Here is a 27,672-nt window from a genome sequence, read left to right on the forward strand (position 1 = left end):
AACGTATATGTTCAGTGCGTAGGGTGGAGAAGAGATAGAAATATCCCCACAAGTAGGATCAACAACGTAACTCTACGATAACGCGTTGATTACCGCTGACAATGAAGTGTAAAGACATATACTCGTTCATGTTTGTCACCGTCTTTGTCATATCGTGTTTGGTATTTCTGCCCAAACAGGCATCAAGTGGGAAAGTGAAATGTAACCGCGTAATCAGGTACGTTAACCCTCCCTTGTACTGTATGTACAGATGTGACAACAGCATACACAACGTGTGAACAAACTTTGCCAATGTGGTACAGTCATGTACACTATATATTTACTTAATAACTTTGGTATAACAAGTGTGAAACAAGCAATATATTGAATTGAACACCGATACCTAATCTTAACCGAATAACTCGCCAGCGCTAAAATGATTTGTGAGACATTTCTTATTTTGTCAAACAAACATGCATTGTTGCCAACAAAGCAAAACTTAACGCACAAATCAAGTTCATGTCATGAACGCGCGCGCGCGTGTGTGTGTGTGTGTGTGTGTGCGCGCGCGCGCGTGTGTGTGTGTGTGTGTGTGCGTGCGTGCGTGCGTGCGTGTGTGTGTGTGTGTGTGTGAGAGAGAGCTCGCGTCTAGTCACGTGAAGACGGGTTCAAAGATCGAGCTATTGTTTGGTTTCGAATCGAGTTCTAGACGCAACCTGAGGTCAGGTAAACACTTGAATAATCAAAGGACATATATTAGTACATTTATAAACTATACACATAGACAGTACTAACCTCAAGGAGCTCAGGCTCATTAGTTTTGTTTACAAATCGTAACCAATTTCCTGTTGCCCAGCTATGAACAAGTACCAGTTGCATATAATAATTTATATTGGGGCCTGAGGTGTCGCGGTTGGCTTTTGTTTGGGATGCAAGTGTTAAGAGTACAGTTATGAAGAAACAACAACCACACAAAGTCTGAGTTTTCAATGTTCACATCTATATCACAAGAGATACGAATACGTACCAAAAATACTCAATACGTACAATTACGATACATGCATCAAACATCTAATACAATATGTGTCATCAATTAATCGTAATCCAACTGGACAGTATGCTTCGACGGATTAATGACTTATGCCAAGTATAAAATAGTTCAATATTCAAATACTTCTGGCAAACACAATAAAGTCTAACATCTACTTCAATTAACTTCCAATGAATTCTGAGTATCGTCGAGGTAGGATACCGGCATCTCAAAATCTCAATTCAGAATGCACTGCTTCAATGAAATACTTAGTACTTGTAGGAAACTCGGGATATTCCCACGTAACACTCTATAAATTCAATCTAGATTCTATTATTGTTCTAAAGTCTTCATTCACCAATCAAGGTACTCAAATCAGAGGTTAAGTATCAATGAAGTTCATTAATTATTCGATGGGATTAATGTATTCAGTGACATTATAATTAATCCATAGTTCAGTTCAACTGTATCAAGAATCAAATACAAACTAATTAATTTTACAATGGAATTAATGTATTCAATGACAATATAATCAATTCATATATAGTTCAGTTCAACTGTATCAAGAATCGGATATAGACTAATTAATTATTCAATGGAATTAATGTATTCAATGCCAATATAATTAATTCATCATTCAGATCAACTGTGTCAGGAATGAATTCAATTCTTTATTTACTTTGAGCAATTTCTGCTCATCAGTTACAGAGCTAGAAAAACAAAAATCGTCACAAAGAAAACGTGGTGGAGAATGTACTAATACAAATTACATTAATATATGCACAGAACGTAGGATGCCTGCTTGTTTTAAATATCTACCTAAATTGCAAAGCTGCTTTATATTTTCCATGGACAGTAGTTGTACAAGTTTAAAGACGGATGTTTTTTTCCAATAATATGGCTTAATAAAACGGACTCGTAATTCTCTGTATAATGGGCATTTAAGTATAAAATGAAATTCGTCCTCGACATCATTATTACAGTGTGGACAATTTCTCATACGCCTTAGTGTACCATGATAACGCCCAGTTTCTATAGTTAAATTATGGGACGAGAGATGGTATTTGGAAATCAATTTCTTATACAAACTTGGTATCGGCTTACCCAAATAATATTGCAAACGGAATGCATCATTCAAGTATTTATAAAATACACATTTTGGCGATTCATCAATTTGTGCCGTAAGGCTCTGTTGCGCTTGATAAAAAATCATTTGCTTAATAACCACAAGATACTTTTTATCCAGACACTGATTAGACCAAATACTGCCGAAACCTAAAGACAGTAACTCCTGTTTAATATGAAATAACCAATTCACCTCGTTACCATTTTCTACTCTATCATACATATATTCATAACAGCCTTTCAAAATACAATTGTTTGTGTCTAATAATTTACACCAGTAGCTTATCATACGGTACATTCTAGTATATTTCATTGGATACCGACCAAGCTCCTGGTACACCATAGCATTACATGTAGACTTCTTCACACCTAGTATTCGTTTACACAAATCTAAATGAACCCTTTCAATGAAATGTCCTTTCTGTGTACCCCATACCTCAGATGCATAGTTTAAAATACTACCGACATAACAGTCAAATAATGACATCAAAGTCTCATGGTTCAGGTATAGTGATTTGGTATTGCGATACATAGCAAACAAAGCCTTTCTACCTTGTTCCGCTATTTGTTTTTCAGCCACGCTAAATTTGTTATTATAGTAAAGTAGAATGCCAAGGTATGTAAATCTATCAACTCTTTCAAGGATTTGACCATTGTAGACCCATTGCTCAAAATTTCTCACCCTACCACCCTTCCTGAAAACCATGACCTTTGTTTTTCGAATATTTACTTCCAGGTCCCATTCATGGGAGTTATTACAAAGATAGTCCCGCTGGCTTTGTAGCCCTTCAACACTTTCAGAAAATAGTACCAAATCGTCAGCATACATTAAAAGAAAAAGACTCAAGGATTTACAATCAAAGGGAATACAATCATTAGTCAAAAATCCCATTTCCAAGTCATTAATATACAATGAAAATAGAATAGGAGACAATACTTCTCCTTGCATTAACCCAATAGTACTAGAGAAAAAATCTGACTGGAAGACATTGACTGTGACACAAGACCTGACATTTAAGTACATAGACCGAATTATTTTCAAGATTTTTCCCCGTATACCTCTTTTTGATAGTTTATACCACAATTTGTATCGGTTTATAGAGTCAAAAGCCTATAAATGCACAATATAAACGTTTTCTATTTGACAAAGATTTAGCAATAAAATTGTTCAAAGCAAATATTGCATCCACAGTACTCAAGCCAGGCATAAAGCCAAACTGGGCATCGGTAATAACATCTTGGTTCGATGACAATGTAAGCAAACGTTGATTAATTACGGATGTGAAACATTTACCTAAATGACTTACTAAACTAATACCACGATAATTGCTGGGATCTTTGGCATCACCCTTTTTAAATATTGGCACAATTACTGCCGATGACCAACTTTCTGGAAAAAAACCTTTATCTAACACACAGTTAAAGATCTTAACTAAAATTGGGACAATTCATAGTTCAGTTCAACTGTATCAAGAATCGGATACAAACTAATTAATTATTCAATGGAATTAATGTATTCAATGATAGTATAATTAATTCATCGTTCAGATCAGCTGTAAGAAGAATCAAATACAGACTAATAAATCATTCAATGGACAGTGACAACATCATTAGATTTACAGGCAAAATAAGTAAGTAAGTTACTAAACACTGTGCACTCCACACAGGTAGAAATACATGTACTTGCAGACGAGTAGCTCTCTGTACCATTCAACTTCATAATTCAGCTCAGTGATTTCAGCAACGCGTCTTTTCTTCTCAGCTCCAATTCTCTCTCTCCTGACACTCTGTTCTTCGTCGTCGGCTCTCAGGCACACTTCTTCTACAGACCAGGGTCTACAAATACTTCTTCCGTAGTACTGAGGCATAAATAGAAACGTCCAAAACACAGGCAAGTAGGTGAACACTTTACACGCTCCCGAGCAATTGAACACTTTACACGCTCCCGACCTTCACCAACCAATTTTACCATTCTTAAAGATACTCTTTAGGTCATCATCTTAGTTGTCTCCAACCAAGTGCTGGGTATGGTCCATTCTGCTGTCTCTCTGACAGAGGTGACAAATAGATCATACCAATTTCCACATAACCATTCTACTCTTTACGTGCAGCTAGTTTCTTTTTCAAATAGGACAATCTCTGTCCTTGTCCCACTATCATGTTCTGCAATTCTGCAAATATAGTCTTCAGGTCTTTTACCATTTCATTCTCACCATCCTTTTGACATATCTGTGCATAAGTCAGTCTGTCATGTGGTCGTCTTATTCTAGTAGATCTCCTGGGTAGAGTTCTCTCAACAGATTCGTTTTCCGATTCCATTATTTCCACACTTTGAGATTCTTCTCTTACACTCATTCCATCTGGTGTATCACTCTGTTTGTCTTCATATTCTGATTCTTCCATCTTATAACTCGCAGTTCTTGGTATAAATTCTGGTGCATCAGCTGATATGCCACTCGTGCTGTCTTTAGTAGGTGATTCCATACTTTGACCACTCTCTAAGGTTGAATCAGTGACTTCTCTTCTGACGTTCTGCATTTCTCTCTCCATGTCTCTGAAATTTCTTAAATGCTTCATTAGAAAACCTCGTAGATAACATAAGTGATTTCAAATACACAAAACAAGAATTCCCCGATAGCTTAGAATTACTAACACAGAAGGGTGTATACCCCTATGACTATATGGATTCCATTGAAAAATTCAATGACATTAATCTTCCACTAAAGGAAAAATTCTATTCCATTCTAAATGAGACTGGTATAGATGATGAAGATTATGAGCATGCGCAAGATGTTTGGAAACATTTTGATATGCAAACGATGGGTGATTATCATGATCTATACCTTAAGACCGATGTACTTTTATTTAACTGATGTATTTGAAAATTTCCGAAAGACATGTAATGTATACTATAACCTCGATCCCTGTCATTATTTCAGTGCTCCTGGTTTATCCTGGGATGCATGTCTAAAAATGACTAAAATCAAACTTGAATTATTAACGGATATAGATATGTATCTCTTCATAGAAAAAGGTCTTGGTGGAGGTATTTCTTATATATCTGCTGGTCATGCAAAGGCAAACAATCCATATATGAAAGACTATGATCCAACTCAGGAAACAAAGTACATCATGTATTTAGATGCTAATAATCTCTATGGTTGGGCAATGACACAATCTTTACCAACACATGGATTTAAATGGGTTGATTTAGATTAGCTTGACTTAAGTAAGTACACCAATGAGAGTGACCATGGATTAATCATTGAAGTTGATCTTGAATACCCTGACGAATTGCATAATCTTCACAATGATTATCCTTTAGCACCTGAGAGATTATGTATTACTGATGACATGTTATCTCCGCATAATAAAAAGATATGTGACTTCAAATGTGGAAATATAGAGAAATTAACTACAACTCTGAGACTGAAAAAAAATTATGTACTTCATTTTCAAAACTTAAAACAATATTTATCACTCGGTTTAAAAGTCACTAAAATTCACAGAGCCATTGAGTTTAATCAATCAAAATGGATGTCGCAATATATTTTATTTAACACGGAAAAAAAGAAAGAAAGCAAGAAATAAATTCGAAAAAGATTTCTTCAAACTAATGAATAATTCTGTCTTTGGACGTACTATGATGAATGTACGTAAACACCGTAGTATAAAATTATGTATAACAGAAAAACAAATCAGGAAATTAGTATCTAAACAAATGCTTGTCATGCAAAAAATTATAACCGAAAATCTAGTAGCAGTAGAAAACAAAAAAGAACGATTAACCCTAAATCAACCCTTATATGTTGGAATGAGTATTCTTGATTTGTCTAAAACTTTAATGTATGACTTTCATTACAACTATATAAAAGAAAAATATGGACCACGAGCTAACTTATTATTCACAGATACAGATTCATTAATGTATGAAATTAAAGCCAATGATTCTTATAAAGATTTCTACAAAGATAAAGACCTTTTTGATAATAGTGATTACTCACCGAAAAGTCCATATTACTTTGATTATAACAAAAACGTAATTGGTAAATTCAAAGACGAGTGTGCAGGCATACTAATAATTGAGTTTATTGGACTTCGAAATAAAATGTACTCTTACATAATGGAGCCTGATTCCAAAACAAAAGATAAAAAAGACAAAGACAAAAAAGAGTCTGATTCAGAGTTTGATTCCGAAGCAGAAGATAAAAAAGAGAAAGTTAAAAAAGAGAAAGATAAAAAAGAGAATGTTACACGTAAAGCAAAAGGTATAAAAAAATTAGTTATAGAAAATAATATTACTCATGAAGAATATAAGACAGTACTTTTTGAAAATTTACAAATGAAACATTCCATGAATACTATACGATCGATAAATCACCAGGTTGGTAGTTACAAAATCAATAAAACTTCTTTAAGTTGCTTTAATGATTAACGTTATGTTCTTGATCGTCATAACACGTTAGCATATGGTCACGTTAATTTAAGTAAGCTCGAGTTGAAATGAAATTGGATAACCATTAAAATCTATTAGTTCGTTATTTTGATTAGTTATCCAAAATCGAAGACTAGTTATATTCATTTTCTTAATTTGTACTGGAACATTAGCAGGAAATGAATAAGTGACAGGCTCTCCTATTTCACCCTTATTTTCCTGTATCGTTAAAATTTGTAAACAATTAGACCTTTTCCCATTGATGTAATTAGTAGGTGTATCTATAATATCACAGTAGACTACGTATTCAGTCACAGGAAAAATATCTGCTTTGTTTGGACTAATACTTGATGAAATATATTCTTTCTCTTTAAAACCAAGTACCCTCGCAAAATTCTGAGGTTTTGAAAAATCTACTTTAACATTATCACTGAGTATCATCTGTGTTTTTCCTGTTGGTAAAATTCTCTTAAAATTAATTACTTTTGTTCTACCAATCGCTTGTGTTAATGTTTCTACATTGTAATTACATGATTCTATTTTTTTAACTAGCGTTAGCGTTAAAAGTAATTTCATTGTTTTCTTTAGTAATATTGTACCAGGATTTATATACTTTACACTCCAACAGTCGTATCTGTTTACAACCAGTCAGTGTTTCTGTAAAACTGATAGTAATATCATTAGATTTGTTGTTTATCTACAACTTCATTGTTATATATATATATATATATATATATATATATATATATATATATATATAGTTTTGCAAAACTATTACGCTCTGCCACTGCGGTATAGAGCACTGTCTTAGCAGATTGATACTCACCGAGTTATATATATATATATATATATATATATATATATATATATATATATATATATATATATATATATATATATATTATATACGAAGTATAATATGCCATCAAATTTTGGATTAGGTATGGTAGATCCACATGTATTTACATTTAATGAACTCAAAGATGTTTTCACACCCAAACCATATTTATCCGGATGTTATAATAATAAAGATTTTGTCTTAAAATGGAAAAATGAATCTAAATTTTTTATTTTAGAACCAGCAGCAGTTCAATCACACGAGCATACCAATAATTTAGTAGACCTAAATGATATAGATGAGACAATTGAAGAATATTATGTAACAAAACATCATGTACCATTTGGCTTTGTGTATAGCAACAGAGATAGTAAGTTCTATACTTTTGAATTACCACAAGATTTTGTTGAATTGATTGAAAAGCCATTAACTATTGCCCATGGTTTAACTGCTCGAGTTCCTTATGTGATGGTTTATAATGACAATAATAAGACATTTAGTTTAACTGATATTAGACACTATTTACCGGAAGCAGATCCTAGATTAGACTTTCTGAATCCAAAACTGCATTTAAAATTGGATGCTATAAAAACAATAGTAAAAATTAACAATACTTTTCGTAGAATTATAAATTCAGGAGAATGGTATTGTAGTTATTATCTTCAAGAAGGAGATATTCAGTTATTTTATGATAATCAGTTTAATGTACTTGGTTTGAAACCTATTGATGATGAAGCTAAAATAAAATTGTTTACTGCTACTGAAGTGATGATGGACAACTATCCAGTGGTGTTATTGTTATTAAATGTATTAAATTAAATACTGAGAGTGTATACGATACTCTTTTGGATGGAATTTCAATATCATGTCAACAACGTACATTATTAACTATTGAAATTCATGTTGATAACGAAAATATTGATGTTACTTTTACAGGAAATTTAAAAGAAAATGAAATGTTATTTGAAATAACACAAGGGTTAAAGTTTATACATATCAGAACAATAACTTTGAAACGTATGATTTTTTTAGATTTTAAAATATGTTAGGTTTATTTTATAATTCATGTTGTCTAACTTGAGTCTGACAAAAAAAGTGAAAAAAAAAGATGAAAGATTTTCAATTTAAACAAATAAAATATTAATAATATACAAACACAATGGCACATAAACTTATTTTAACAAATCTAACAAATTAAAACAAGTTGTATTCCAACACAAGATCAATTTAACAAAGCAGTACAAGAACAAAAAATGGAGGGATTTACCAGTACATGAAATATATAAAGTAACTGAAGTAAAAACAATTACTGGTAAATTTGGTATAAGTTATATAGGTCAAATAGAAAATGACAATTTAAAAGCTCATTATTATTTACCATCACGTATTGGTAAACAGTTAGAATTTTTATCAGTTCCATTTTGTATAAGATCAGAAGGTCTTCAGAACTCTGACAAAACAGGTCAACAATATTTTAAATATAGTTGTGTTAATATATTATACAAGTTATTAAAAAACCTCAGTTGATTTTGTATATTTTTTTGTCCACTCAAAATACACTTAATAAAAGGTTAATATTTTTTAATTTAAACTATAAAAAATATTAATAGTATATATACAAAATGGCACAAATGACACATAAAATGTCTGAGCAAATGAGTAACAAAGAATTGGAGGCAATAAACCAAATACTTAATAAATTGACAGGTATTTTACTTCTTCCTGATTTCTTTAAAAAATCTATTAAGAAAATTAATAAGACAACTCAAGCATTTAAAAATTTAATCAATCAACCAAATAATAACTTAACTAGAGAAGAATTTGATATTGCGTTAACAGAGCAAACTGTTAAAAAATGGATAGAATTACCAGTACATGAAATATATAAAGTAACAGGTGTATATCAAACACAGGGAAAATATGGTGTTTTTATAGGGGCTTTTCAAGATAAGAATGGAATAATTATGAAATATTATTTACCGTCAAGAATATGTGACAATTTAATACCTTTTTGTATTAGATCAGATGGATTACAAAAATCAAATGAAACAGGACAAGAATATTTTTATTATGCAACTGTTAATATAAAATAAACAACTTTAAGTTTTATTGACTCTGTTTTTTTTTTGTCTAAAATTTAATAAAGATTAAATTATATACAATGAACAAATCAATAAACTTATCTCTTAATGATCTTGGGAATTTTAAATCCATAAAACCAATCACAGGTGTTAAAAATTACATAGAATATGAAAATAATACATTTAAACTAAAACCTATACTGCCTCCAAAACCTATAATAAAGGAAGGAATTGCAATAATTGAATTAGATCATAAAAAAAATGTTAGGCTATTGGTAAATGAATTTTCTCATATAATAAACATGGATAAAGTAATATTTGATAGTGATAGAAACGATTACTTTATTCAATCAGGAACTTATCACATTCAACATTTTATAGACTCCGGTAGTATTCCTAAGGATATTAATGAGAGATCAATAATTAATTTTGATATAAAATTCGATGATAAAATTAAAATATCTCATTCAACATACGTTATAAATAAACAAATTATACCAGCATCTGTGTCTCGGTTATTTCATACTGAAAAAAAGTTAAAGTCACTATTAGTTTTAAGGTCTTCAATCGTCGTTATACAAGAATAACTTTTCATTCCACTTTGATTATCAAACCTTTTAAAAATAATATTTTTACATATATGTGATGCGATTTTATAAAACCTGAACCACAAAATGATTGACCAAAATATTAAAATAATAAAAGATTTGATCGATTATCTCACACAAGTATGTAGTGCATATAGACGCTCTTACAAATTATTAAGTCATGTTAATAAAGCAACACTCATTACTAGTGGGATTGTTTCAGTAGCTGGTGCATTAGCTGCAGTTCCCACAATACCAGTTTTTGTTAGTATATTAGCTGCAGTTCCAATAATTATTACAGTTGTTCATGAAAACTTAAAACTAACAGACAAATTATCACATTTTGAAATTACAATATCAACATTTCAAGGAATTATTAACATACACACAGGCAAATGTATACACTGAAACACCCCAAGAATTTATTCAAGAAGTATTCATGAAGTCTCTTGAAATGCAGAAAGCTGCTAATTACACTCCTCCTTTGGAACGTTACTTGAAATATTATAAACTGAATGGTTATTCAGAGCTGGAACCAGAAACAAAATCAGAGATGAAATCAATTGAAAAAAAGTAACTTTATATATTATAATTTAACACCTTACTAATATGGACCAGTATCTGCGAGATTTGTATTACAATTCTGATTTAGCATACAGCGGTATCACGAAATTGTTGCGTAAGATTAAAGAAGACCAGAAAAAAATAAAATATAAGGAATTGAAACAATGGCTGGAACTACAAGAAGTTTACACTATGCATAAACCAGCAATTAAGAAGTTTCCTTACCGCAAAGTAATTGTTTATGGAATTGATGATCAGTGGCAAGCTGACATTGTGGAGATGAATAATGACCATGGGTATCATTACACCCTGACTGTTATCGATGTGTTATCGAAGTATGCCTGGGCGATACCACTGAAATCAAAACATGGTATTGAAATGGCTGACTCCTTTGAGTTAATTTTCAAAGACCGTGAACCAAATAAAATTCAATTTGATGAAGGTCGGGTATTTTACAATAAGCATGTAAAAGAGCTTTTTGAAAATCATGAAATTGAGTGGTTTAGTACACAATCCGATAAAAAAGCATCGGTTGTTGAGCGTTTCATCAGGACACTTAAATCACGTATGTATACATATTTTACTGATAAACAGACTAGACAATGGGTTGACGTACTAGATCGCTTAGTGGATGGTTATAACAATACTTATCATAATTCAATCCACATGACTCTGAAGGAAGCATCATTATCAAAGAATGAAAATATCGTTTGGTATAATTTGTACGGTGCTTATCTCACTGTTGAATATGGAACTCCGAAGTTTAATATTGGTGATACCGTGAAAATTTCCAAATACAAGAATGTGTTTCCCAAAGGATAGCTACCAAACTACACACGTGAACTTTTCAAAATCTTTGGTCCCGTTATTGTTTACATTCTGGAGGACTTATCGGGAGAAGACATTAAAGGCACGTTTTATGAGCAAGAATTATCACTCGATATGACTAAAGAATATAAAGTTGAACAAATATTATGTAAGAAAAAAATCAAAGGTCATGAATACGCATTGGTAAAATGATTAGGATATGACGATAAAGTCAATTCTTGGGAAAATATTTTTAAAATAATATAATAGGATAACATGTTTGGAGAACATAATATAACCAAATTTTTAAATAAGTACAAAGACGTCCTTGGTTTTAATGTAGAGCTGGAATGGGATAACTTCAGAAAAAAAATATGCACGTATTAATTGTAAATCCAGGGGGAAAATTGAAAGATACATCCCTTTATCAAATTATTTTATCTTTTTGTAAAGAAGTCGAAAAAATGAATTTTTTTAAACGTATTGAATTCTTAGGTTTATTTCCAGACTCAGAGGACAGCCAAGGGGCTAGATTTTTGAATGAATACTGGGTTCTTAAAATAATACAAGATACTAGGAACCTACGTATATTTCAAGATAGATATGGAAATTTATTAGTATGTTTTATATAGACCATGAAAAAATGTGGACATTAGGATTACCAGAGACAACAAAGTCAAAGAAAAAGTAAAAATTCAGCCGCCTCAGCAACCACCATTTACGTTAAATAAAAATGCTAACTATGCACTACATCAACCATTTAATAAACAGTTATCCATGGATTTACGAGACATATTAGTCAACATGAATGTTTATGTAAGTAAAACTGATCGATTCAATATAAAGCTGAGAGATATATTCAAAACTATATATTAATTCATAAAAATGCAGGCAGTGCTAACAAATGGTTGAAAGGTCCAAATATGCATTACAGGGACCAACAGTTAAATTTTGTTGTTTGGTTACTACCGGATGCGGTGTTAGTATTCACGATCATCTGTATAATGAAAATATTCCTAAACAGATTCAATCATTTTTACCTCCCGGAAGGGTACGGGAGGTATTAAAAGGGGAATGTATGTCTGTATGTCTGTGTGTCTGTCTGTCTGTCTGTCTGTCTGTCTGTCTGTCTGTCTGTCTGTCTGTCTGTGTCATCATTTTCTAAACATCGGCTGGCTCAATTGTAATGAAATTTGGGATATATAATCTTTAGGGTAATAGCTAGACCTGATTAGGTTTTGAGCCAGATCTGTTAATGTTTAATTAGAGAAATTTGCATATTAATGAAATCAACTAATTACGCAATATCTTAAGACTGCATACTTTAATTTCAATATAATTTAATATGTTCGTTAAACATAACAACATACATTTGTCCTATAAAATTCGTTGATATATCTTACAGCGTTAATAAATAATTTGCATAATTAATTATTTTTGGTAATTAGGCTATATCTTAAGAATACATACTTCAAATTCAGCATAATTTAGTACATACGTTAACCATAAGAAAACACATATGTCCTATCAAGTTTGTTGATGCACCATACAGTGTTAATGAATAATTTGCATAATTAATGATTTTTGGTAATTAGGCTATATCTTAAGAATACATACTTCAATTCCAATATAATTCAGTACACACGTTAACCATAACAATCGCATATGTCCTGTAAAGCTTGTTGGTGTACCTTTCAGCGTTAATGAATAATTTGCATAATTAATGATTCTTGGTAATTAGGCTATATCTTACGACTGCATGCTTCAATTTCAATACAATTCAGTACATACATTAACCATAACAAATTGTGTATGTCCTATAAAGTTAGTTGATGTACCTTACAGTGTTAATGAATAATTTGCATAATTAATGATTTTTCGGTAATTAGGCTATATCTTAAGACTGCATTAAGTAGTATCATACACTCTTACATACATTAACCTAAGAAAGCACGCTTGTCCCAAAACAAAGCCTGTTACCATAGTTTTTTTTAGTTTTTTGCATAATTAGTGATTCCCTTATGGGAGGCATTCAGTTTAAATCTGGTTTAGATTTCACGTGTACTTTACGATAAGAAGAATACTGAATGAGCTTTCTTGCCCACTACCTGATGATGTCGATACATTTAGTAAAGTCAATAATTTAATCGATGTACCGACTTATCATAGAATATGCGATGAATTCAGACTAGATTATAATACAGATTTCAGATTCACGTATGACAAATCGGGAAACAATGGTATAGGTATCGGATGTGAGTGGTGGGGAGGTAAAGCTATCCAATATAAATTTCAAGTTACAATGGTTGAATTACCTGATGCTGATCCAGCTCGCAGGAGTTATCATTGGCATAAATTTCAAAATGCCGACTATAAACTATACAACTACTTCGTTTGAGAAAACAGTACAGGTTTAGGATGAATGAATCGATCAATTGAAGCTTATGTATATTTTGTGTTAGGAAGTCAAGCAGACACGCGAGTAAGTATAGCAGACTCTGGCAGAGCCGGTCAAGAAACGAGACAAAAATGGTTTCATTACTTGAGGACGAGACGAGAGGCATCAACGAGGATAATTGTATACCTCGTTATCAAAATGTAATTAATGCAACGAGGGTAAAGTTAGATCTAGCCATTTCTCCTTCTTTATGGTTAACCCCGAGTAAAATGATTATAAATTTGAATACGAATGTGGTGGGTTATAACAATTTCTTACAATAGGCGACAGAAGATATGAAGTTCGGTTATAACAACATAAACAATGATGTGAAAAAATCAGCATTAAAGGAAATGGAAGGTCATGATGATCCAGTTCAACGACTCGCTAGTTCAGACGAAGCAGTAGCAGAAGTAGCAGCAGTTGAAGCGGTAGCAACGAGTACACCAGAGCATGACATTGTTCATGAATATTCAACGATTGGAATAATAGTTTGGGCAATATTTTTAAGATGGCTGACTTTGATCCTTTTGATATTGATCATTTAAAGGAAAATGTAAATGAAGACCCTAGTGAAGACTTGGAAATGACAGAGTATGAACAAGATTCGCTGGATTTGCTGGAGTCAACGGAGCAAGAAACATCATTCATAGACCCGGCAGACCCGGCAGTCTCTGCAGTAAATAAACTTACTGAATTAAAAACTAAAGTATTGGAAGAAACTATTGACGCAGTTATTAAAAAAGTGACGTGGCAGTTAATCAAACTGAATTGCGATTAAATACATATGTAGGAAAGGATGGAGAGTTGTATGATAACATAAAAAAATCAACGGATTACAAGAAAAGGTAAACTATAATACAATAAAAGGTAAAATTAGTACTGAAGCTGCTAATAGACTTTTCTTAGACACTTCAGTTAATAAACAAGAACCTTTAAATGTGGATGAAGTTGAAGCTATAGATCTCACACCACCAATGATTGGTCATTTAAGAGACCATCAGGCCTACCTCAGAAGAGATACTGCAGGTAATAAAGATGAAATCGGTAAGGTTGAAAACAAAATTGAAGAATGGAATGAACTTAATCCTGAATATACAGTCATGCGTAAAGAACTTAATACAGCAGTCAAGAGTTTAGAAGATTTGTATGTTAGAAAAAAAAGAATTGGGAAACAGACAAAAAATCGAAGAATTAACACAAGATGAAAAAAAGGAATTAGGCAGAATTCAGATTAATATCCTAAAATATAATAAAGAATCTGATACTTATAATGGGTTACAATAAGTTAGCTGAGACATCTGCTTTGAAAGAAGTACTCAAAGACCCAGAACTCACTATTAAAGATAAACTAAAAATTCTTTTCAAACGCAATGGAGTTACTATCGTTTCATTGGCAACAGCCCTCGGTTTGGTCATAACTACCATAGCTGTTGCAGTAGGAGTACCCACCAAATCTAGTAGCGGTAGTGGTAGCGGTAGTGGTAGTGGTGGTGGGCCAGTCAAAGCAGTCATTAAATGTGTTGCAGATGCACTGAAATGGCTCGGTAATAAAGCAGCGATGGCACTGCCGGGTATTATAGGTTCTATTGTATCTTTTGTTTTAAAAACAGCGGAACAAGTGGTAGGATTTATAGGTGAGCATGTATGGTTGTTGGCAACTGCAATAGCAGTATATCTTTATAAACGGATTTTTAAACAGAGTTTTAAACGAAAATAAAAATATATATATATTTTATATAATATAGTGTAAGAAAATGCCTTACAATAAAGAACTTCAAGGTGATTACTCAAAACTAAATGCACTTGGTAGTAAAGGAGAGCGAACTCATCATGTTGTTACGTATAATCCAAATCATGCAAAACCCGGTGAAGTTTTATATAGCAGGTGTCCAAAATTAGAGGACACTGTTGTTTTAACAGATACATTCAATCTCGTCTTCAATCTTAAACTAGAAGGTCATAATAAAAACTTTGTTGTTCAAAACCTGTCTGCCAATATCATCAGTCGACTAGTATTAAAATTCGCAGGAGAAATATTAATGGATTTATCAGGCTACAACTTAGTACAAACGTATAAAGATCTGTATTCGGATAGAACAAAGAAAACACTGTATGGAATTCAGTCAGAAAATCTTAGAAAATTTGAGAAGTGATAATATTGACGGAGTCAGTGGCAGGGATTTCTTAGGAGAGGCTGCACTTCATAAGGCATACGGTAAAGAATATGCGATCGATCTTGCGAAATTACATCCTATAACAAATGGACATGGAGCTGTATACCCTTCGTGTTTAGGTAGTAATATCGAATGGGAACTTACTCCTGCTCCTATTAACCAAATCCTGTTAAGTGAAGACATGGATGGATGGGATTATACTTCAACCAGTATTCAACTTGAATACGAGACGATAAGAGACCCAAAGTTAGCTATGGAAATTAAAGGTTATTACAACAGTGGTAAAAGTTTTCTCTACGAGCTTATCCAACATTTCAGAACAAATAACTTCTCTGGTACGGATACAATTATTAACGAAAACATTAATATACCACGTAGAAGCTTGAAAGGGATTTTCATATTATTCACCAAACCACAACAACAAAAGGATTTAGACTCTGAACTATTCTTTAATCCTAGTATTAATTCTATTGCAATAATGATAGAAGGCATCGCAAATAAAGTGTATGCACAGGGATTATCTCCTAGAAAATTTTGGGAAGAAGCCAGACGTTATTCTATGGCACTTGCTAAACTAGAGAAGATAAATGAAGCCACTTTTCTGTTGGAAAAATACTGTTTGTTTATTGATTTAAGAAGTTTTAAAGATAATACGTTTCATGGTAGTGGTCTGAAAGTCATGAATACAAAAGATGGGGTTCAGCTAGAAATTAAACGAGAGGCTACAGATCCGCAAAAAAGAATAGCTGCAAATATTTTCATTATAAGTGATGCCAAGCTCAATATTGAAAGATCTAAATTAAAATCTATTATATATTAATATAAAATGATCTGGCTTGAACCCCCTTTCAATATGCTTACTAGTGCTCCGACATGTTCGGGTAAAACAGAGTTCGTTATGCAACTGTTACAAACGTATTAGAATGTCTTCGATTATATAATCATAATCTGTCCGACGTTCATAAACAATAAAGCTTACGATAAAAAATTTATTTACAAAGAGTCAGACATTATTATAATGATTCCAAACATAGAAAAAATAAATGAAAGTATTGAACTCGCATATGAATGTTATAAAAATACAAAAAGTCTAATCATACTAGATGACTGCGCTTTCACGAAGGATGTCAAATCTCGTGTCAATATTTTAACAAAATTGGCATTTTCAGCTCGTCATGATGATATTAGCGTATGGTACTTACGCAACAATTTACGAGTATCGCCAAGACATTTCGAGAAAATATTGGCATGCTTGTTCTCTATTACACACCAAGCAAAAATGATGTTAAAGAGATAATTGAAAACTACGGAATGGAATTAAATAAAATGGAAATTAGTGAATTTATAAAACAATTAAAATATACTCCTTACAGCAAATTAGTGTTTCGTTTAAGACAACCTTATAGTATAGATCTGGTATAATGTTAATCAATGATATTTTATGGCTATTTATTGCATTAGTTATCATCTACTTCTTTTATAAAATAAAATATATTTTTATATTATATAGCAAAATAGAACAAACATTGACAGATATTTTACAGCCAGTTGAATCAGTATCAACAACACCAGAACAGGTGTCTCCAATAACTAAATACAGAGAAAGATTGCTATGTATCATTGCTGCTGGACAATCAAAAGCTTTCTTGGGAAAAAATTTCACTCTCGAATATATTGAAAAAAGTATTATAAGATATATGAAAGCACTTACAGTTCTCTCGTAAGTGACAATATTGTATATGGAGTTTTATTTGGGATTAGTAAATTAGTAGGACTTGTGCTTCCAGTGCATGATGTGAATAAATTAAGTGATGACTTGAAGAACAATTTTCTTGTTACAAATCAATTCAAACAACTTACTTGAAAGTTAGCGTACAGTTATGGTCCTCTTTTAGCATTGACAAGTGGTGGTCTTACTATTTTAAATAACATCAACTTTGCATATCCTAAGCAAAGTGACTTAAATGACTTTAATCAAGTTGAAAAGAATGACTTAAGTCAACATGAACAAGTTATTGAACAAGATCTTGAAAACAACTTGAAACTTGACTTAGTTGAAAAGAGTTTCAAAAAATTAAAGTAAAAATATTTTGTATTATATATAATAGTGTAAGAAATGAGTGATACAGAACAGACTCAAACAGAAACTGTGACTACAAAAAGTAAAACTAAAAGTCCAGGTAGAGTTGCATGGGGTAAAACATTAGCAATAATTTCAGCTGAAACAAAAAAAAAGAAAAAAAATTAAGAGTTAAAAGAACCGATAGAGTCAAAGGAGTCGATAGAGTCAATGGAACCAATAAAGGCGACTGAGTTTTCCCTACAGTTGGATAATAAAAGATCACAATTTAATACTACTATGATTTTATTAACTCTTGGTTCACTAGTAATTGGGGTAGCTGGTTTATATCATATTATATATTATAAACTAAACAATTAACTATACCACAACCAGTTGAAAATAATGCTCTGTTTGAAATGGAATAATTATTTTTTATATATATTATATATATACACAATGACAGACTATACTAAACTAATCTTGAATGGTCTTTATGATGGTGCAGTTTTATCTGCTTTAACAATAGCTAATAGTTTAATACTAGATAAAACTATGAAAATGGCTCCAGACAGTCCTAAAACAAGTGTTTCATTCAAGAAGTTTGCTTGTCTTGCAATAGCCATAAGTGCGACAGTATTGGAGAAAGATATGTCAGAACAAAAAAATGTTACAAGTTGATACTTACAAAGGATAATTTTATATATCTAAATATATATACATAATGGGTGCGGCAATTGCGATGATGGTTGGTGGAGCAGTTTTAAATGCAACTGCCTTTGTTGGAGCTGGTTATTTAGGTAAGACACTTTCTGGTGATTCAAAAGAAGAACATGAAAAAGAATTGAAAAGACATGGTTTAGCTTTGGAGAATTTCAATAAAGATTGTGAGGTATGGTTGGAACATAGACAAAAAGTAATAGATTTTATAGCGAAACAAAAAAACTTAGATGTCCATGCGAGACAAAATCTGGTTCTGACTGATCAAAATTTAAATTTATATTAAGAATATCATCCTCAGACTGAACGTCTCACAAATGAACCACAATTTAGCGAGTATTATCGACCATTGGAAAATATGAAATTATATCAATATATTTATTTAGCTGGTGGTGGAATATTATTAGTCTATTTAACAAAAAAAATATATTTAAAATGGAAATATGTAAATTATGTAAAGATGCAACCCGTGATTGTACTAACATTTGCGGTACACTGTTTGGAAAATCCCATTTTTCTGATTGTTGTGATTTGATGGCAAAAATGAACTGGTATGATGTTATTCATTGTAACATATGAAGAAAATTCCATATACCTCGTGACGATTGTAAAAACATTTGTGGTAACATATATGGAAGATTCCACTATTTTAACTGCTGTACTTCATTTAATAAACCTTTAGATGAAAGTTTTCATGAGCAAAGAAAAAGTCAAAATATTTATGATCCGAAAAACCATATTAAAAAGGTTTTTAAGAGGTATAATCTCAATTATTTTCTTTTATTAACTGTTAGTAGACTATTTTTATCAATCAATAAAATTCATGTAGAGCCAACACGATATCGATCACTCAACTTCAGTGTGATCATAAAAGCAATTCTATTACACTTAGGAAAATATCAGGAAGCCACTCAAATACCAGAATTGAAAATGAAAGCATTTTCACAGAACCAAATTCGTAAACGATTTTGGGATAAATGGAAAGCAGAATATCCAGAGATAAGATTTAGTTGGTGGCGTTTACGTTGGCGTCAAACATTTTTAAAAATAAAACAATTATTGTAAAAAATAATTAACGTTATTTAAATAAAAACTTGTAAAAACTGCTACTCTGCTATATAGCCCTGCCTTTTTTTGTTTTTATTGTCTTCAATCTTAATTTACTCTCATACTGACTGTACAGGTCATACAGAGGGGAAGAACTATGTCGTCATACACAATGACGTCATACACAATGAGTCATATGCCTATTGTAAGTGTATTGACCTTTTGAACCCGCTGATGCGTTCAATTAAACAATGGGTGTGAGTATTAATAAGTTGTTGATCGTAACACTGTCGATCGTAACACTGTCGTACATGGTTCAAATACCCTTCACTATATAATGACAGTGGAACGACAGTGTTATTTTTGTGTTTACTCAAATTTGATATAGATTAAGCCATTTATTTAAAGTTAAAATGGTGAAAAAAGGGGTTGTCGAAAAGTGATCCAAAACTACCATTTTATATACTACTAGCGCCCTCTCTCGCGGTTATAGTCAGAAAGTTATTTTTAGTTTATCAGGACAACATGGCGCTGATTTGAACTTGCCGTTGTGAGCAGCTCGGCGTATTTACCAGTTTTTACAGGGTTTATTGAAAGGCATGGTGACAGCAGGTGCAAGTATTAGGAATAAACGTGTGTAATTCACAAGGGATTTCATGGTGTGTTCTCATGTGTTTTGATGGTTGGAACTCTTGAATGCTAGTATTTGGCAGTCAACATGAGTATCATAGATCCTTGTCATTAACAGTAAATTTGATTCTTTTCGTGGGTGAAATTTGCAGCATCGTGTCTAGCTAGGCACTTCACGTCTATAGCCAGTGATAAAAGATAATATACATATTTGCATGTGCTAGTGACATAGACTCGACAGTCTTGTGTGCCTTTTTTGCTACGTTTCATCTAAAACAAAGTCGTCGCCTCACTCCGTAGCTAGCACTGAATACATGTGTACTGATAGGAAACTGTGATGTTGCGAAATAATCAGTACATCGGTTATAGTATTGCTCCGGATGGGAGTGAGGCGACGACATTAGTTTTAGATAAAATGTAGCAAAAAGGCACGAACGACTGTCGACAATACTAGTGACAGTGGTGTAGTCTCGAATCTCGATTGGTGAATGGTTAGCGTGACCGGCTTGGAAACTACAGGTTGCAGGTTCGAGCCCCGTCGCTGCCTGCTGTTTGTTTCTGAGTGGCTAAAGTCCTTGGGCAAGATTTGAACCACGTCTGTGCCTCAGTCAACCCAGCTGTATAATTGGGGACCTGGTAGGATGTAGGTTGCAATGTGAATGCTTTAATCCTATGCGCTTAAATGGCTGCAATGGATTGTATGCTCCCTGGGGAGTTGAGGAAGACTAAAGGGCCGTTGTGCTGTTCTGATCCGAGCCAGAGGTAATAATTGCAAAGCGCTTTGAGCACGTAATGGGAAAGCGCTATATAAGAACCCAACATTATTAACTGCTACCTGTGGCTTCGAATCTATCACTTCCCAATGAGGTACTGAGATATAATTTCAAATGAAGCGATCCACAGTCATTAACATCACGTCTTTCTTAAGCAATCACAAAAGTCTGCCATAATGATGTTAGTGTTTATTGGGGTTGTTATTTACATATAAGAGATTAACGATTATGTACATGTACTTTGTATTTGAGACACTACGTATACATGTTACCAACAATAAAAATTACTACATCTCATCAGAGTCCAGGGACAACATACTAGATTCTAATTCTATTATATATTGCAGGTACTAGGCATATGCACCTGACGCTCTCTAACACAAAAAAACCTGACTTACCTATATCTGCAATAGTGATGCTTCTTAGCTGCATTTCTTGTATGTTACGGACTTTACTTAGTATATTTAGGTACGCCATGACAGGGTGCCCTCAGGTATCGACCACAACCCTGCCCACGAGAGGAAGTCGGTGAGGGTGGAACGACACGACGTATCTTATAGTCAAGGACACTAATTTAATTGACTGGTGCTCAATTACTACACATATTGAATCTTTTTTCTATGCATTATGGTGTTTTGTATTTTGTATATAAAAATTATATAGATCATTATAACCCATACATTTTGAGTGCACAAATCCATCCCATTCCCTCCTGCACCCCCCCCCCCCTGCCCCGGCCGGAGAAACTTACCAGTGCCTTACTCTATAAGCGATAACATGAACATAGGTACCTCTTCCACATAATTCAATAACACTTGTACATGCATGTTCACAATGTCAAAATATACACTCTGTTTTCATAGGTGATGTAGTAGTTGTCAATTTTATATATTTAGTTCATTTATGTTATCCTCCGTCGCTCCTTTTAATAATCAGTCAGTACTTCTTTCCAATTGGGAGACCAAATTCTATAGCAGCTCACAACAAACACAAATACATTCTACCGCACGTTCATATGTACACATGCCGTTATGAAATCACTTTAGTATGTATGTATGTATGTATGTATGTATGTAAATACGTACATCATATATACTCCTCCTCCATCAAGACGACCTTTCGCGTCTGTATCATTGGTGTCTCGATTTGAAAATGGTACTGAATATTGATAAATGCTTTAACATTTCGTTTACGAATAAGAAAAATCTTTTGCATTTTAACTATGTGTTGGATGCTATTATCTAGAGTTTATAAAATCAAAGATCTTGACATTTTACTTACTTACAATTTAAGCTACAAGGAGCATATCCCACTTATTGTCAACAAAGCTTTTTAGAATACTGCGTTTTATGAAAAGAAGCTGTAACTATTTCTCTTGCATACTTTCTCTTAAAACTCTCTATGTTACTTATGTTAAATAGAAGTATTCTGGAATACGGCTCAATCGTTTGGTTCCCTTTGAAAATACCCACAGGCTAGCATTGAAAGGGTTAAGGAAAAATTCATCAAATGTCCTTGTTACAAAACCGGGTTCAATTTTAACCGTCATAAGTATGCACACTTATACGAATTTTTCGATTTGCCCATCCTCTCTCAGCGGAGGATATTTTTAGACATAGTACTCTTATACAAGTGTGTAAATAATGTTTATGATAGTCCGTATATTCTTTCTTAGTTGCTATTTAATGTTCCACAGAGGATAACTAGACATTTCACTTGTTGATGTCAGTAGAATTAGTGTTTGGAAAAGCAGAGATGTATTGCAACTTACAATGGTCTTTTTCGTAGTATTCCGAATATTGACTTTAACATCTGCAATTTTGCAAAATTGTCATCTCAGGTCCACCTGGCAAGATTAAGTTTGGTGTTTGCCTTGTAATATGTTTTTAGGTGCATGTTAGAATGTAAGTATGTATGCATGTATGTATGTATGTATGTATGTATGTATGTATGTATGTATGTATGTATGTATGTATGTAGGTAGGTATGTGTATGTATGAATGTATGAATATATGTATGTATGTATGTATGTATGTATGTATGTATATGTTAGAATGTAATTATGTATGTATGTATGTATGTATGTATGTAGGTAGGTAGGTAGGTAGGTAGGTAGGTATGTGTATGTATGAATGTATGAATATCTGTATGTATGTATGTATGTATGTATGTATGTATGTATGTATGTGTTAGAATGTAAGTATGTATGTATGTATGTATGTATGTATGTATGTATGTATGTATGTATGTATGTGTATGTATGAATGTATGTGTGTGTGTATGTATGTATTTATGTATGTATGTACATGTGTATGTATGTATGTATGTATGTATGTATGTATGTATGTATGAATGTAGGTAGGTATGTAGGTATGTGTATGTATGAATGTATGTATGTATGTATGTATGTATGTATGTATATGTATGTATGTATGTATGTATGCATGTATGTATGCATGTATGTATGTATGTATGTATGTATGTAGAAAGAAATGCATATGGAACTATAAATCAGTCCGTATAAATAGATGTAAAATCCGACGTTTCGAATAAATATTATTTTTTTCAAAGGAGATATTGGCGAGATACAGAAATGTTAGGTTAATACCTGAACATATCTAAATGTAATGGAACAGAACGACAACCGCGCGTGATACCGGTTATATGTATATGTTATTTGCCAAATACCGTTCCATATCTTGCTGCGAGAGGTAATTTTTTCCAGAAAAATTACCTCGAGCAGCAAGATGTGGAACAGTATTTGGTAAATAACATACTTATACGTCACCTGCGACTATGAATTCATTTTTGAATGTCTAAAAATGCTGTTTCATTTTAAAATAAAATCACTTCCGCGTTATACTGTTGAGCGTAGTATCATGCACCGCTCTGATCTGCAACGCGGTTGTTTACATGTCAGCCTTAACTTTATCATCCAATCAGAGTGCGCGTTTGCTCAGTAGTATGACGTAATGTTTACTATTTGCATATCAGTCAGCGATATATTCAAACTTATAACCATCAGCTGAAAAATGAGTGCGTCTTTGTTTTGCGTACTGTATTCCATTAAATGTACATAGATGTTCGTGATATGCTTTGTTGTTCTAGTTAAGCAAAAATTACACCCTCTGTGGTGGTAATTTTCATATCCTTCATAAATTTAGGAATTCATGTTTACGATCGCGTGACGACCGTGCGTTCGCCGTCACTGGACTTTCACGGTTGTGTGTGGAATTTTTGACTATTTCCCTGTGACATGAAAAGTACAGTTCAAAGACTTGTTACAATGTATACAACGGTGATATGTTGTTCAATTGACAACAAATTTGACACTGGAAATGCTGGTTATAGCTCGATCTCTAGTTGTCTGCTAGATTTGTTTACAAGGGGACGTGCAGTGATCACGTGATACAACAAGCAAAAATACGGCTGTTGGTGAAAAATACGCCTGTGTATCTGCAGGGCTCTCGACCAATCAGAATGCAAGATTGGTGACAGGTGACGTATAAGTCACCAATACGTGTGAAAAGTTCTTTCGTTCGCATGTACCAAATAGAACCCAATAGAACACGCCTAAAATTAAAAAAAAATGATTAGACTGGGAATGACGAGAATAAACTATTAATTCCAAGGGGTTCCAGCGTTCCGAGACAGAAAATGATTTTTTTCTTCCTTTAACCTCAATACTTTCTCGTCACAAGAAACCTTACAAATTCCTAAAATAAAATAAATGTATGTATGTATGTATGTATGTATGTATGTATGTATGTATGTATGTATGTGTGTATGTATGTATGTATGTATGTATGTACATATGTGTGTATGCATGTATGTATGTATGTATGTATGTATGTATGTATGTATGTATGTATATATGTGTATATTATTTATATACGTACGTATATACGTTTAGGTAGGTAGGTAGGCAGCCAGATAGGTTGTTTCTTTGATCGTAGAAGCGTATTTATGTATCCGTGTTCAATTGCCCTTTTCTTTATGAATGATTGGAGAGGATTTAAAACGATGAGAGGAAGGCAGGAAAGGTAATAGTAATATTCATTGCTACTCATCAAGAGAATGAGAACCTATCGACAATGCTAAATTAGATGTTGTTTTCACTTTTCGAACACCTACAGCTCAACTGTCTCCCATCAAATACGCAGGGTAATAAGACAGAGGTATACAGTAAGATGTAATGGTAACTTTGGCAATATGTTCCTTCAAATGTGTACCAAATACAGGTATGGATATTTACATTTGTATTATAATTCCTATTACCATAAGACCCGGAATAAATCTTGGACTTTTCATGTGCCTAATCTAGTTATATTGAAGTCGACACATTGGGTGGTTATTTTAACTGACTGGGGGGGGGGGGTCATTTTGAAAAATACCACTTGAAGTGTGGGGTCAGTTTGGAGAACACCACTTGAATTGGGGGGGGGGTCACTTTGGAAAACTAGAAGTGCATTTGTCGTGCAGTGGAATGACTCCTGAACTGTAATTTGTCAACACGTTCAAATGCAGGAGGGGAATACCCCCTTCCCATACTCTCCCCCATCGAATTTCCCAGAGAGTGGGATAGTCATTTTAGAATAATTATGTGGTCTTTCCTGGTGGGTTCACTTTGTCTTTGGTCATGGAGGGGTCAGCTTGAAAACACTCATGATCAACTCCAAAACAACACCCCGCACCCACCCACACAGTCAGTCAGTTAAAAATGCTCGTCCCCTAAGTACGACACGAAATAGGTGTCGAATCTAATGTGTCCAGCTTAGAGGGTCTAGTGGCATGTGACATATGTTTTCGACAGGTGGTCGTGAATTTATTCTATATGTCGACTTTAATATTAGTTGCTGCAATTAATTACAATAAGCATCTAATTTGTCTGATAATTAGATTAGCTGCACAAGAAGTTCTACGTTCATCCCCGTCGTTTATCCCAGTGAAGTGTACCAAATTTAAACTGAATGCCTTCCGTAAGGGTGATATTAAGTTTGTTTTCCTACACATAATAATTGCTGGAATGCAACAACCTTGTTATTGTAGGCTATTAGTACATGATATACCCCTGAATTGGCAAAATGGTATGCCAAACTATAAGAAATCTAAAATGACTTTGTGATATAAATCTATTCACGTAGTGGAACTGGTGTAATGGCTTTTGAAATGACATTATTCAAATTTATAGGGATACGCATGCAGACATACATACATTTACCCATGCATACAGAACAAATGTATCGATTGCTATTGGTATCATTTGAACATAATTAAGTTTAGCTCTATATCTGTGATTTTTGAAGTCCCAGTAATACATACATACATGCATGCATGCAGACTGACAGACAGACAGACAGACAGACAGACAGACAGACAGACAGACAGACAGACAGACAGACAGACATACAGACAGACGCGCACACACACATACATATATACATACATACATACATACATACATACATACATACATACATACATACATACACACACATACATACATACATACATACATACATACATACATGCATGCATGCATGCATGCATGCATGCATACATACATACATACATACATACATACATACATACATACATACATACATACATACATACATACATATACCGTTATTCAAATTCTTCCATTACTGTGATCTATGATGCAATTATATTCTCATGATCGAACAAACATGTACATTCGCTTGGTACTGTGTTTACTTACTTTATTTGTTTTACAGGACAGTCAATGTATATAGTACAGTGTACAGTAAGAAGTTCAAAAGAGACGACATCTTATGTCCAGGCAAGTATGATTAGTATGTACTGTGTGAACAGGGTCGAATATATGAATTAAAACCAGTGAGTAGAGATGATTAATAATAACGATCAAGTACTATTCAGTCAGTAAACCTGAAAGAGAGAGTCCCTAACTTGACAAATATATTACTAAAAAGATTAGTTCTTATTACGTTTGTAATGTCTGACGGTTCACTGTTAATCAAAGAAAGTATGAAGTTACATACATACATACATACATACATACATACATACATACATACATACATACATACACACACACATACACACATACACACATACACACATACATACATACATACATACATACATACATACATACATACATACAAGCAAGCATACAGACAGCCAAACAAACAGACACTCTAATATGTCAATATATATTCATATTCTACAAGTTTTGTAGGACAACTCAAGAGTTCATAGATAAAACATGTCATTCACTTTTAACGCTTTATTTGATGCATCTCATTTTCAGAATGTACAAAATGGCATTTCACAGAAAACGTCTGCAAAAGCTGTGGCAACTGCAAAAAGTGCCAGTGTAATACTAAGAATTCCCTCGC

General features: G+C 33.0%; 1 long non-coding RNA gene across 1 annotated transcript; it reads left to right on the plus strand.

The window, feature by feature from the left end:
• LOC144438064 (uncharacterized) lies at positions 1 to 27,106 on the plus strand. Its single transcript, XR_013481023.1, has 3 exons — positions 1 to 217; positions 25,426 to 25,530; positions 27,028 to 27,106. It is a non-coding gene; the product is annotated as an uncharacterized LOC144438064 (long non-coding RNA).
• The last annotated feature ends 566 nt before the right edge of the window (positions 27,107 to 27,672 follow it).

Source organism: Glandiceps talaboti, chromosome 7 (assembly GCF_964340395.1).
Source record: "Glandiceps talaboti chromosome 7, keGlaTala1.1, whole genome shotgun sequence".
In the NCBI taxonomy this organism is placed as follows: domain Eukaryota; kingdom Metazoa; phylum Hemichordata; class Enteropneusta; family Spengelidae; genus Glandiceps; species Glandiceps talaboti.